This window comes from Vicugna pacos, chromosome X (genome assembly GCF_048564905.1).
Source record: "Vicugna pacos chromosome X, VicPac4, whole genome shotgun sequence".
NCBI classification, from domain to species: domain Eukaryota; kingdom Metazoa; phylum Chordata; class Mammalia; order Artiodactyla; family Camelidae; genus Vicugna; species Vicugna pacos.
The window spans coordinates 15,432,162-15,447,493 of NC_133023.1; positions in this window are offsets into that span (position 1 = coordinate 15,432,162).

The following is a 15,332-nucleotide window of genomic DNA, read 5'->3' on the forward strand; positions in this document are numbered from 1 at the left end:
CAGGGAGTAGGGTGAGGCAAATAAGGTGCCTAGGGCACAAACCAAGGAGGCGCTCACTCTCAGGGTCATGCAAATGCAGGATCAACCCTTGTATGACCCTGAGTGTGAGTGAATGGAGGGACAGAGAATCCAGTATGTGCATCCTGGCTGTTTGCAATTTTCCCCCTTCTTTCTCCTATGTCTTGAATATTTTCTTAAAAGTGGTTTTTGCTTTAAGCAATAAGCACTCGAGATTAAGGAGAAAATGAGGGAGTCCTAGGAAGCAAGTATTATGTAGCTCTAGATGAGTCATTCTTTCGTAGTAAAGGAGGAGGAGGGTCTTGAAGCTTATTACAGGCTGTCGAAGATGGTAGCAGACGAAGACGATAACAAAATTTCTCTTCCTTTTTCCATTTGTGAGAAAAGGAACATATTATGATATGACATGGCACATAAATTTGAACTAATTTAATTCCTGAGCTCAGAATATACATTTACTAATTATCATGTTATATCATATGATTTCATAATGTTATATGTTAAGGATATGTTTCAAATAGTAGTTTCCCTGCATTGTTTCTGAACACTACAGGCTCTATGATTAATAGTCAAAGCTGAAATGGTAAAGGAAAACACTGATCTTCAAGTCTCTTATGAGACTTTGAGAATAGAAGCTTATATTTTGTTTGCCTGTGATCAAAAGAACATTAAGTTGAAAACTATCTGGCTGAATACAAATCATTAGTACAGTTTCTGGAATTTGTCTTTATTTTGTAGGTTCAGACTCTAAAGGTTACTACTTATGCTGCCGTTATATTTTCTTAGACACCAGAATGACCGAAATTTGGGTAAGTTGTTATAAGAAGTAATGTCTCACCAGGATAGCAATATTCAAAGGGTCAGATTTTCAATTACCTTCATAACTAGATTGTCATATTAGAGTATATATTTTATATGTTTGTGTCTTTTATAAAAATATAGTTCTAACATCTAAATAGCAAGGAGTTAATATTTAATAATTAAAGTTTTCATTTATCATAAGTTTATATCTGAACCTATTTTGATATTTTAATTACTAATTGTTAGCTACTAAAATACATTACTTAGCTTTTATCCCGATTCTCCTCTAAGGCTGTAAAAACCAATACTCAGTGAATATTTCCTTTGAGCCAGATGGCTTCTGGACCATGTAAATGCATTTGACTCCGCTTTTTTTAGGCTTTCCAAAACATTTGACTTGAAAGATTATTGCAAATGCGTTTACTTCCTTTTATAATCTTCTCATTCTGCAGGTTGATCTTTTATACTTTGACTCTTTTATAAATAATTTTTATATCATTCTTTCTTATTTCATGGGTACACAATCTTCTTTTATTTCCCTAGAATATGACAGCTAATTGAACTTCTTTTCTGTTTGCACAGTGTCTGCTTTTTTGGGGTTCTATTTTTTTTCTGTTTGTTGGTTTTTGTCTCTCTCTTCCATATTAAAATTATTATTATTATTTTATTTTTCTCAATTATTTTTTATTTTTTTTAAATATTCTTTTATTTTTTCCTGTAAAAGTTTGGCCTTTCAGTTTTAAATACTTAAGCTATCTGGAACTGACTGTAGACAGGAGATCCAATTTTATTATTTTTCCATATAGATATTAAACTGCTCTAGCACACCTTTTCAGCCTTATTGAAGCTTTATTTTATTTTTATTGACAAATTAAACTTGTACATATTTTAGATAGCAACTTGATGTTTTTATTTCCATATTCAAATTCTCAGAATTGAGTAAATTTTTATTGTCTACTCATTCTCAAGATGGGAGGTGAAAAAGCCAACTGGGAGGAGTTCTGTTCCTAGAAATAATTTACTAGCTTGTTTTTGAACAACCAACCTGAAGAGAAGAGTTAGCAAAACTGGATTAAACATGAGGATCATTTTTTGAAGGCATCAGTGTTACCAAGACAGAAAGGACATGCAGAGCTAATGTACCAGAGAGAAAAGAAGCCAAGAGAGGCGGAATAGAGGTTGTGGTAGTCTGGGGGACAAAAAATAGAGTTTAGGACATACAATGGAGGTATTACCCAGGTAAACACTCTTGGTCTTAAGTTCTGACCCCAAAGGGCTCCCTAAGAGTTAGAGTAAATCAGAAATAGAGCAGCTTCCACAAAATCAGAAAATCAACTTTGAATCAGCTGAATCTTTGATTGGATTAAAGTGGTATTTTTAAACTGAATACTGGACACAAGACTAAATCTTCTCTGGAGAAATATAGCATCATCTAGAGCCTCAAATTATCTCTAAAATTTTCATATACAATGTCCAGCATTCAATGAAAAATTACTGGCCATGCATACAACATAAATTGACCAAAGAATAATAGGAAAAATAATCACGCAGGAAAATTTGAAAAAGTAGTTACCAGTCATGGACATTAAAATGGCTGTGATTAATATTTTCAAGAAGTTAAATGACAACATAAATTGTAACAGGGAACTGGAAAATATAAAATATCATCAAATGGAAGTTCAAGAAATTTAAAATGAAATATCTGAAATTAAGATATGGATTTAATAGCACATTAGACACAGCCAAAAAGAGAATAATAAAATAGAAGATAGAGAAGAAAATATCTAGACTGAAGCATGGAGAACAGAAGAATGAAAAATAAAGACAAAAGCATAACAGACATATGGGACACAGTGAAATAGTCTGACTTTTCATAGATTTCATTTTCAATCAATAAGCATAATTGAAGTCCCAGAAGGAAAGAAGAGAGAACATAGAGTGGAAACAATATTTGAAAAGATAACTTTTGAAAATGGATAAAAAGCATCAGGCTGTAGATTCAAGAAACTCTGTTAAGTCGAAAGCAGGAAAAGTACAAAGAAATTGTAGTGAGGCATATAATAGTAAAACTACTAAAAACCAAAGTGCATGAAAGCATAATGTTTGATGTGACTTAAAATATAATTAGAATTAAAATATATAACAACACAAAAGATGGGAAAGGGGTAAGTGGAGTAAAAGAATTCCATGGTCTTTTTATTTTCTGGGAAGTGGTATCGTTTTCATTAGACTTTAATAAGTCAAGAATGTATGTTATAATTTCTAGGGTAAATATTAAAAGAGTATGAGACTAATACACTGCTCAAGAGCAATAAAAGAAAGAAAATAAAGATATTTAATATAAAAGAAAGCAAGGAGAGAAAAAACATAAAAGAGATGGAACATATAGGAAACAAAAAGAAGAATTAGACACTAAGGCTCATGTCACCATGTTTTCTGGAAGCAGAGCCTGCTTTTGATGAAAATCTCTGATGTAACTTTATTCTTTTCTTAAATTAAGAAAAAACTCATACTGTTTCTAGAACACTTGTATAGTTATGTAATTATTAGATTATAGTTATTTGATGTTTATTTTTATTGGTATTTTTGCCCTGAATACCAATCATATTCGGTTTTAAAGGAAAGGATTAGAATATAGCCTTTACTTTTCAACTTTATTATTTTTGTTTGAAAATTGATTTACTTTAAAATGACTTGTTACCTGAAGCTGGAGGTAGGCTTTTTGAAGCTTCCATGTAGACCAAGCATTCATAGAATGATCCCTCGTCTAGTCTGGATCAGATTTATCCTATATCCTGCATTCTGACATTTCTCTATCAGCATTCTGTAAATTCTAACAGAGCTTACAGAAATAGCATCTCTAATTGAATTTATACATTTATTAGTAACCCTGTAAGAAATGTATTTAAAACAGCTCTTTCAGATTTGAAAAAAAATAGTTATAGTTGCAACTATTCTAAGGAAAGCAAATGTACTCAAAAATGCCTTTCTAAGCCATATATATATATATATACATATATATATGTGTATATATATATATATATATAAACTGTTTTATTATAATTATTTTTTTAAAAACTGGTGTGTATAGTACATTATCATCTGTTCTATAATTGTTTTTCTAACATATCTATGAAACAGTGAAAATTTATATTTCTAATAATGATCCTGAGGTCATTTTGAAGAAAAAAATCTAAACATGGTATTTTGGTTTTAGTACTCAGTGTATTTTGTTGTAGGATAAATTCTTTTAAAATTGATAACCCATTAAGTGACTATTATGCCAAAGCTCTTAATTCTCAAGCCAGACTCTAGCCAGAGATTGTACTGCACTATCATTTGCAGTTATTCTTGAGGTGCTGGTAATAAGGATGCTATTTTTTTAACTTTGAGAATCTCTCATTTATCCAACGATAAAAACTATCTCAGTTTTTAATTACCTTAGAATACGATTGATATTCAGTCAGCATATACTAGTAGGGCTGTATTGATTCTTGAAATAGTGAAATATTACCCTACTGATTAGTAAATGACCATGGCTCAGAGAACATGCTCTACATGGTCTACAACTGCTCTTGGTCCCATCATTCTTGACATCTTTCAGGACTCAACTCCAGGGGTTAAGTTGTTACAGTAAGTACATGTTTTGAGTAATTTCCAATATAAGGATACTAATGTTGCTCAAGACATACTATAAATCATCCTTAGCCACTCAGGTAAGCATATATAGCAACAAGAGGCACCAGGAAACTTCTCCGAAGGCTCTCCATCCTCTCTCAGATTATAGAGGCACATTTTCAATGTAGCTTTTTATAGTAGTCTCCATTATTGATTTAGTTACACAGTTCATTTGTGACTCTAGAAATGGTAATTTTGGTTTAGTCAGGCATCATAATTTTTGTTCCTCTACAAATAGCTTATTAATGAGATGGTCTTAGACAAGACGAATAAAGGACTTGGGAGGTGAGACAAGGAAGGAAAGGCAGCCAATAAAGTGCGTTCTACCAAGTAAGATGCCACTGTGTGAAACTAGTGTTTCATCTCATTGGAGAAATCTGGAAATCAGTGTAGAACATATGCCTTAGAGTTATCCCAAGCAAAGGGTTGGAGATCTGGGTGATAAACACTCCAAGTTCTGTTTGTCATGGGTTGAGGACTATTACAGGGGGCATTAATTCTCTAGCACTTCTGACCTGTTATGCAGTAGGCAGAATTGGCCCAAGTTGCTAGAGAAAGCTCTCTGGCAGAGGTGTAAATGCTGGTAATGGAATTAATTTAGGCAGGATTGCACTAAAAGTGTAAGGTCCAACAACACCTGCTAATCTAGGCTTTAGCCAAGAAATGCTCTCAGCAAACTCCTACCAGCTCCGTCACTATCACTTCACCTTCCCCCAAGGTGAAGAAGTGTGCTGAGGACTGATGAACTTCGAGGGGCACAATTTTTTTATCCAGACACATTTTCTAGGGAGGGGTGAAGCCTCAGCAGGAGGGAAATAAATTAGCCTGCATTGGATATTACTCCAATGTGAGCTAATTTAATAATCTTCTAGGTTTCTTGGCACAAATAGATTGGGGCTGCGTTTCTCTTAGGGTACATCTCAACCATCATTTTCTTTTTGGATACCGACTTCAGCACTTTAAAAACATTTTCTTACTTAGAGCAGTAGTGATCATGGGGACTAAGGATGATGCCACTTGGGAAAAGATTCAGCCATATTTTTCTCTCTTTGAATCTCTTTACACCTTGCTGTCTCTTTGTTGTGGGGAGGCTAGGGTTTTTGTGGAAAATAAACAAAAGTAAACCATTTGACTTACTTTGACTCTAAGCCTTTGGTTGGTCTTTAGCTTAGATAAAATAATATGAATAAGAATTATTATTATTGTAGTAGTGTTAATTTATTGTGCCCTACCTCTGTGGTCCAGTGTTATGTGCTTTGCATGGATTTATTTAATCTTTGTCACCACTCTCTGAAGTAGCTACTATTATTGCATCCATTTTTATAGAGGAGTGCTTCATTGGGTCTACCAGCTCTCTCCAATGAAAAGGAAAACCTTTCTCCGCAATTACTGAGTAATCCAAGGGTGATATTTTGACACAATCCAAACATCCTGTTCCCCAATAACCATTTACCCACTGGCTTTAACATTCTTGTACCAACCAATCATTACATTATAGTTGGAAAAGGATGATTTTCTCTTTTTGTCAGCTAAAATCCTAAATTTATCAGCTTACATTCTTCTGCAGAAAAGAGCATTTCTTTCCTCCCCTTTTCTTTTCCTTGAGCATGATTTGGACCCATGGGTTTTTATTTTATTCAGCATTATAATAAATTATGGCCATTATTCTTTTTGATGCTCAAATTGTCTCACATTGACCCAGTCAGAGCTCCTTCAAGTTAGTTCTTATGTCATTCTAACTCTTCTTTTGAGTACTTTCTTGCTTTCTGGTACAGCAAAATATTTCAGGCTCACTCCCATACTCTCCCTGCCCCAGACCTATTACCAGCCATTTCTCTAAAGAGCCCTCTTTCCTCTCAGAGAAAAATGGTATTTAGATGCCAAATCTGAGTGAGCATCAGGTATGTTCACTGCCACTCAGTGTCATTGTCTCCAGACTCCTTCACTGGCCAAAGCCAGAAAAAATAATTTTTCCAAAATTAATGAATTCATTTTGGTATTTCCCTTTTCATTATTCTGATGGATAGCCAAAAGTAGGGCTAGATTTCCAGCTGTGCTTTCCATGCTGTACCTTTTGTGAGCTCTCTTCTCTCTGTTGGCCACTGGAAAATGTTGCTATTTACAATCTTACCCCTGTCTCTTCCAGACTTTTCTGACATCTTTGGTTCCAGAGAAGACTTCAGTAACGGTTTTCCAAGCCAACTTTTTCTTCTGCTATTATTTGCCCCCATTTCCCAACCAGAGGATAGGGCTGAATACCAAATAATACTCTACACCATCTCACCATACCATATCCCTAGTTGAAAAGAGAACATCATATTTCAAGGACATAGTTTGGCTATCTGGAAGGTGTGGAACCTTCATTAGCTTCCAGCCAGAACGGTTTTCTGTTCACAGGTAAGATACAACTTTATTGTCCTGAAGGGTTCTCTTATAAAACTGTATCTTCTCCTGCTTCACCTTATCTTGCTTTTGTTTTTTGTAGATATTGTGTTTGCATTTGCAAATTCATTACTGTCAAAAAGGTGAGTTGAATAAAAAACATTGCTAGCAATCCCTCATGTTTATCATGTTATGTTTAAACACAATTTATCATTTTTGCAGTATCAATAATGGCAATTGGATCTACGTTAGTTCATCTTTAGTATATATTTAAATCCTATTGGCCTGGTGGCTTTTCTTCCTAACTTGTCTGTTCCTATGGTGGCAGGAAAAGGAGTTAGATAATTATGCTCCTGAACATTCCATCTGGCATGGAATGAAGAGATTCAAGACATGGGCTTACTTAAAGCAATACATCTTTTTAAATCAGAGATTCACTTTCTGAATGTGATTATTCTTTCCCTAATCCTGTTTTTTTCCTTCTTCTTTAGTTTGCTCAAAGGATCTGGAATCCTCAGGTTGAATCCACTGTTCAGAGATCCTTTGCCATCTCTCTTACAATATTTCTTACATTCATTTCCTTTGTGAACCTCTTATCCTGTTTCCCATCAACTATCCCCTCTGTCCCTCCTTAGCATGGTGGTTACGAGCATGGTTCCTGGAGATAGTTTCTAGCTATACAGCTTTAGGCAGGCTACTTAATTTTTCTGCCTTACGTTCCTTATCTGGAAATCAGGGAGAATAAGAGTACCTAGTTCATAATGTTGTTGTGAGGATTAACTGAACAATATGTGTAAATCACGTAAAATGGTGCCTCACATAAAAACAAGTTTCAATAAATGTGAACATCTTTTATTATTAACTGTTACCTATAGCCTGTATATGTAGATGTCTCTCTTTGTGAAAAAGATTTACACCTGTTTGCTTCTAGGATGAAATTCTTGTCCCTCATCCCTCCACAAATACACTCAATAGGGTCCTACCATCTCCATTCTTCACACAGAAGGCAAAGGTGTCTCACCTGAGTAAATGCCAAGTGAGACATACAGGGAACGAGGGGAGGGGGGGAATGCAAGTGTACCCCTGCTCCCTCCTAGACATGCTGACCTTGTTGCTTCTATCATGTCTTTCTGTAGGTGGAGTTGCCAGATAAAATAAAGGATGAGTTCAATTTGAATTTTAGATAAACAATAAATCATTGGTTGTCATGGACATACTTACACTGTATTGTAAATATTTTAAATTTTGTGTATATTATGATGTTTTGACATCAATGAAAAAAAAAAAACACCTTTTTGGCTGGGAAGAGGCTGCCCCTGCCTGAGCTAGCCAATTCTTAGACATAACAAAGCGCTGAGGCAAAGCATATTTTTAATGTGCAAACTAACCAATACAGAGCCATATCTCCTCTATCTGGCCTGTACACTCCACAAGACCATATTCCTCTGCCTTAATCATCCCAGGGCCAGATGCCAGGCAACTAGGTACTACCTCTATAGCCCAAAGCCCAGTGAAATTGTTCAGCTTAGCCAATCCTAAACTGTTCACTCTGCCCTACCTTGCCTTTCCCGTGGAAACCCCAATAAAGGCTGTGACCTAAATCTTTTCCTTGTTACTGACAGAAGTCCTGCCTCCTGACCACTCTGGTATCTTTCTATATGGCCTTGAACAGTGTACCATGCCTCCTGTCTCTCAGATCTATGAGTATAATAAACTTTGTTTTTTTCTCAGCCTCTCCTGGCTCCTCTTGTAGCCACACCTGATTGACCATCCCATAAAAGAATACAAAACATACACTACCAAATGATTTGTTGTTTATCTGAAATTCACATTAAACTAGGCATCCTGCATTCTTATTTGCTGAATCTGGTGACCCTAACTAGAGGTCCCATGACAGGGACCAGGACAACATTCTCTGTCTGAGGATATCGTGGTTCAGTACAAATGGGAGCTATAGCAGATGCTGTCAGTCTGCTGCTCTCTCCTTTGGACCTGATTGGTTAGCATGCTCCAGCCCACTTCCAGCTGCCAAAGTCTGCATCTGTAGGCTGGAGGGCTTTTTCTGACACTGGAAAGGCAGAAGAGAAACATTGATGAAATAATTACTGCCTCTCCTCCACCTCAGCAGCATTCAACCAGTGACTGTCAGAAGACAGGGGATAAATGCCCCAGCTCCTTTGGTCCCTGAATGGGATGATTCTGGGGCACTTATTTTGCAGCATTTTCCAGAGTTTTCTCTCAGGATTAAGCTTCGGTTGTCCACTGTGGTAGTTGACTTAATAATAGATCTTCTCTTTGAAAATGTTGCTTTTCCTTTCCCATAGTCCTTTTACTGTTTCAGTGGTCCCTGTGCCTCCCAAATACACAACTGGCAATAGAATCCTCATGGTAGGCTCTGATTCTTGGAAATCCAACACTTTCTCCTTTGTTTCCAGCATCTTCCTGATGATGCCTGTATTATGTTAGCCCCTTTGGTCAATGCCACTACTTGAGAGAAGTGTATGGATTTTGTTCTTAAAAAGAAAATAAAAACTCTCTCCAATTGCTGTATTATTTCAGAAAAGTGTTTCATTTTTCATACTTGGCTTGCATTTTAGTAATTGTCTGCTCTGCTTTTTTGACAACAAATACTCTGTTTCTTTCTTCAGGATGCCAAGAGATTGGCTTGGAATCAGATATCAAGACCAGGTCTGGCACAACAAATGAAAGGCCTTCCACTGATGCTTGCGAGGAACTCTAACAAAGGTAGGATAATATGCAGCAAAACTACTTGCCTATTTGAGTTGGCAAAGAATATAATTAAAATTAAAAAAATGACATCTTATGTGACAGAGTCTGAGTAGGAAGCATAGCATTTATCACCTCCTGTTCGCTAGCTTTTCTTTGGGGAAAAAAAAGTCAGCAAGATTTTATCTTGGATGACGCCTACTCACCTTGCTTGGCTTGAGCTAAAAAAACAGAAAATGGTGGGGTGTAAAATAACGTGCCAGATATGCAATTTGGCTTAAACACTAAAACCAAAATTTACTCTCCCCAGAGAGGGATGACTGGTAAATCCACACTATATATTGAAAACTAATAAAGGTGCAAACATTGTTGAAGAAAATGGAACGTGGATTGTTGTCGGTGCTTAAGTGTGGGGAAAAATAGCAATGTCTGTCTTTCAGGGTTAGAGCAGGAGAGTCCTGAAAGCTGTAACTCAATGTGTATCCAGATTCTCAGGAAAAAAAACTATCATGTGGAGCAGGATATATGTATATGATGAAGCAGGTCATACAGGGAGTTTACTGTATTGATCTTATTACTGCTAAAGGAAAACTTCCTGAAAACTGACCTGACTCTTCACTGAGGAAGAAGAATTAAATCTGCTGAAGTCCGGAGTCTTGCTGAAGAACTCATCTTAGAACTCAGGATCCCTCAAATCTAGGCCTCATCTCAGACCACAGCATCCTTTCTTTCCTAAATACAGTCTCTGAGTGGGAGGTTCTCAATGTAGTACTGACGTAGGTGTGAACATTCAGTGTTTAAAGTCATGGAAAGCAACTTAAATTAAATTGCTTTGAAGTTTTTCAAGCTTTGAAATTTCTATTTTGGATTTTTTAAAAAGGAGGGGTGGGGAGAGAGAAAGAGAGACAGCTTGTTCACTGGGTAGCTTTTTGTCCACTCGCTTCCCCTACCGCCCAACTTTCTGGAAATCAACAATCATTTTATCGGCACTAGTACAAGTCTGTCAGTACTGGAGAAAATGTACTTTTTGTTGTGTGCTTTTTGTATTGGTGACTATAGTGAAAAATCCCTTTTCGGTAAGGTCTTCTCTTGTACCAAGTAGAGTCAAAGTCATCACCAAGAGAAGCTATATTTACAAGACCATGTTCCCTTGCAAGCTTGCTTGTACAATCTGCTCCTGAACATTCCATCTGGCATGGAATGAAGAGATTCAAGACATGGGCTTACTTAAAGCAATACATTTTTTTTTAAATCAGAAATTCACATTCTGAGGAATGAAAGGAAGAGATTCTACTTCGGTTTCTATTAAGCTTTCACAATTCCTTTATTCGGGTTATTGATTTGAATTGATTTTGGTGTCCGGAAAAGTGGCAACAAAGATGTAAAATCTAAAAGAAAATGCTTCTGGGCTGAATCTGGCCATCAATCCATCCACAAATAATGTTTTTGAAAAACAATTTTTGCTAAACCTCAAGCTTATGTGGGTTTTCTTTACGCCTTGATTCTGGTGGTTGTTTTTGTTTATGATGATAGGTGGATGCAGATTGCCTCTGTGTCCCTAAGTATATAACATTCACTTGGGAAGTGAACAGCAGCAGTACTAATGCCTGGCAAGTAGTGGGTGCTAAATGATTATTTGTTGAATGAAAGAATACTGTACATTTTAATGACATTATGAAGTTTTTCACATGCTGCAATAATCATGGTTTTATTTGATTCTTACCAGGAGCTAGGGAAGAAACTGAGGATCACTGATTCTTTATTTTTGACTAAGATTACCCAGCTGGTAAGAGGCTAAGTTAGGATTTAAATTCACATCACATAACTGGAAACTCATAGTTTGCCTTTACTAGGCACAGAGGCATGGAAGCAAGGCACCTTTGGGGAAGAACAACTGGTTCAGTTTGATGGCAGTTTAGGGAATGTTATTAAGAAGATAATAGGAGACTATTATGGAGTGGTAAATTTGGACCAGCTTGTAGAGAGCCTTGAACAGCAGGCTAAAGTGTTTAGACTCCACTCCAAAGTCAGTGGTTAGTGTTGTCCTTTAGGCAGATTTTGTTTTTCAATGATGTACTAGAGAGCATGGTGAGTGTGGTAGCAAGCAGAGATGTGTCTCCCTCAAAAACAGGAAAAAAGAGAAGTTGAGATAGAGAGTCTGAAGTGGGGAAACGGGAAGTGATTAAAGATACTGGCCTTTGTAGTTGCAAGGTATGAGTCCTGGTGTGAGCAGGAAAAGGGTAGGATTGAAGCTTTGTAGAGGCAGTTTCGAACCACTCACACGAACAGAAAATAAAAGAGCTTCTAGACAGTAGTTATGGTTTATCTGAGACTAGATATCATGAACTGTGGCAGACCCAACTGACAAAGTGTTGAGCCTTATAGCAATACCGTCAGTGGAGTGGGAAAAGCAGAAAACACGGACGTTACAGGAATATGGCATCATACATTTGGGGTTTTTACACCTAAGATACATTCAATTAAAAGTGTTAACTAAAAATTAGGGTGACAAGATAGAAGAAATGGAAAGGATGGAAGACCAGGAAGTAGTCATGAGGAGATTAGAGCTCAGGCCCATTGCATTTGTGGATGTAGGCGAGGGAACTTTAGAGCTATAGGGGGAATTTGAGAGTTTGGGCTCTAAGAGACTTTTTGAGAAATGACAATTTCAGAAATGTAACGAGTGACTAAAATGCAATGGAGATGGAGGTCACAAGGGTTTAGGAAATCAGTATAATAGAGACCAGGGTAATAGGAGAGTCATCAACAAGGTTGGTGACCTCCCTGAGCAGAGTGTAAAGCAAAGGGCCAGAGAAGAAATATTTAATTTAAATATAAAGACTTGGTTGAAATGAAAGACCAAATGAAACTGAATTTCTTCACATCTGACTATTAATTTATACTCCTGCCCCAGCCCACCCCACCTCCAACATTCACTGCCAGATGACAGGTCTTCCACGAACAAAAACCTACTCTTAAGCACAGTCTTTAAAATTATAGGAAAATCTGTTCGCTGTTTATAGAGGAGAAGAAAACTTCCCTGTTTTCATGAATGAATAGAACAAGGCTGAAGCAGTGTATTAACACAACTGTTGACAGGCAAGAAATTGAGAGAGCTGTGAAACTAGAGTAAGCACAAAGACAGGGAGGGTTGCAAACTGGACTGGAAAGAACTCATTTAGACTTTGCTGAGAAAATGCCAACAGTTATTTCTTAGAGTAATTGTAAACTTGCTTAAAATTCATTAGAAGGAAATAATAAAATTGCAGGAAAACCATAAATAATTTGCCCAGGGTGGCTAGAGAGAGAATTTCAAAGTTCAGATAATGATTCTCTTGCAAATAATGTGGGCTGCCATTCTTTGTTTTCCAGCAGGCCTTTCACTGTATCAGTGCCAATCTCCACAGTGCCGAGTCCATTCTCCTCAAGCCCTGAGCTCCTCCTCCTTTGCTTCCCCGGTCTCCCCAGCACATCCACTCTTATCTGACTTTGGTGGGAAAGAACAGAACTCATCTGCTGTTAGCTTCTTCCGCTTTCCTCCATTCCACATCACACGTTCTCTGCATCCTCATCCTCCCTCAACTTCTTCCCTCCTTTCCACCTCGGAGACAAGTTTCGACCACCTTGCTGAGGGAGCGAAGGCTCGCTTCTCCATGTGTACCCTTGTTACCTTCCCTCAAGTCTCCTCCATATTCATCAGCATGTTCCTCATTCCAGAACAACGTCTCTCTTTCTGCCATATTATTCCTTTTATCCTATTGAAGTAAGTCTCTTGAAGAATATTCTCTGTCTCCTAATCCTATTTCCTCTCTATCATTCACTGTCCAGCTCTTATATAAATTAGATTATGGCTCAAGGAATTCTGACATACCTAAGGCAACCAAAGTGAACAGAGTCATAACTAAGATTTAAAGGTTGTAAATTCCCTGCTGAAAAATAGAGACTAACTTTGCCCAAGATATACTGATATTTGGCTCCTTATAACTGCAACCAGCTGTAGTATATATGCTGAATATACCAGTTATGCTGAATATACAGCATATATATTGCAGTTGGTGCATATATAGTATATATATAACTGCAAACTACATTATAGTTTTTAAAAGCTATGCATTTTTATATACCTTTTATTATTTAACTCCATTTAGTACGAGCCCAGATAAAAATCACTTCTTGCTTAGTTTGAATTTCACTTCAGCTTTGGCATCTGAATCAGTCTGAAGAAGGTTAGCCTTGAGCTAGAAAAGCCCTATTTACAGAATAAGCCCGCAACTCTGGCAACCGACAATTGGAAACCAGAAGTAGCTTCCATATTGTGATGAAGACTGTTTCCAAAAATTCTATTTCCCAGAGAATGGAGACAAGACAAACTGGGAGAAGGGTGGTTAGGAGGTGTGTTTCGTTTTTGTTTGTATATGGAGTCAGACCAACAAATATCTCACACTAAAATACCAAAAATATTGGAACATTTTTAAAATAAGTGGTAAGCTTCCTTACCACTGAAGTTAGAATGACATGATGATGGCAAACATATTTTTGGTCTGGTAGACAGTGAAAATCAGAAAAAAAAGGGGGGGTGGAAATATAGCACTCTTAGGAGCAGATGGCAGTGCTTTCAAAACTTTTTGAGCTTTTTCTTTGCTTTTTTCAAACTCGTGTAATGTAACCAATTAAAATTACTAAAATCAGATGGTATAATGACAATGGGCACTATAGCACCTAGCAGACTGATTGGATAGATACATGGAGTAATGCTAATAGTGGATACCATTAATTAAGACTGGTTAAATGAAAATTACAGATGATTCCATGTTAAATCACATCATCCTGATGAATCCTATTTTGGCCACTTTACAATGTGTCTCTACTTATCTCTGAAAGTTGTCCATTAATGTTGAGGTGACATCTGATTAAACTTTGTATTTTCAGCTTATTTTAGATTTACAAACAAGTTGCAAAACTAGTACAGTGTTTCCATATAACCCTTACCCAGTTTTTCTTAATGTTAGCATCTTACATAACCATTGCACAATGACCAAATCCAGGAAATTAACACGGGTACAATACTATTAACTAAACTGCAGACTTCATTCAGATTTCACCAATTTTCCCACTTAAATCCTTTTTATGGTCTTCGGTTCAGTCCAAGAACCCACATATCATTAAAGTATTAATGTCTCCTTAGTCTCCTGCAATCTGTGACAGTTCCTCAATCTTTCCTTCTCTTTCATGATCTTGACACTTTTGAAGAGTATTGATCAGTTATTTTGTAGAATGTCCCTCAGTTTCTGTTTGTCTGATGCTTTCTCCTGATTAGACTGAGGTTACCATTTTTGACAAAGTGATTATGTGTCCATCTCAGTGTTTCATATCAAAGGGTTCACGATGTCAATACATCCCGCAACTGGTGATGTTAACCTTGATCACTTGGTTAATGTGGTGTCTGTTGACTTTCTGCACTATAAAGTTGCTTTAATTTCCTTTGTTGTTAATAAATATCTTGAGAGATCATGATTTTTAAGAGCAAAGTAAGGTAAGATTGGTCACATGTTTTCAAATGACTGAACAACCCTGAAGGGCAGGAGACTAGTAATGTGACTTTAAACACAGACAAATTTGTTAGGGAGGAAGTACTTTCTCTACAGGAAAATTTTCTTCATGACTCCTTCCCTCCCCATTTCCCACTACCCTTTGCTGCTAATTCACTTATTTGGTAAAAAAGAAAA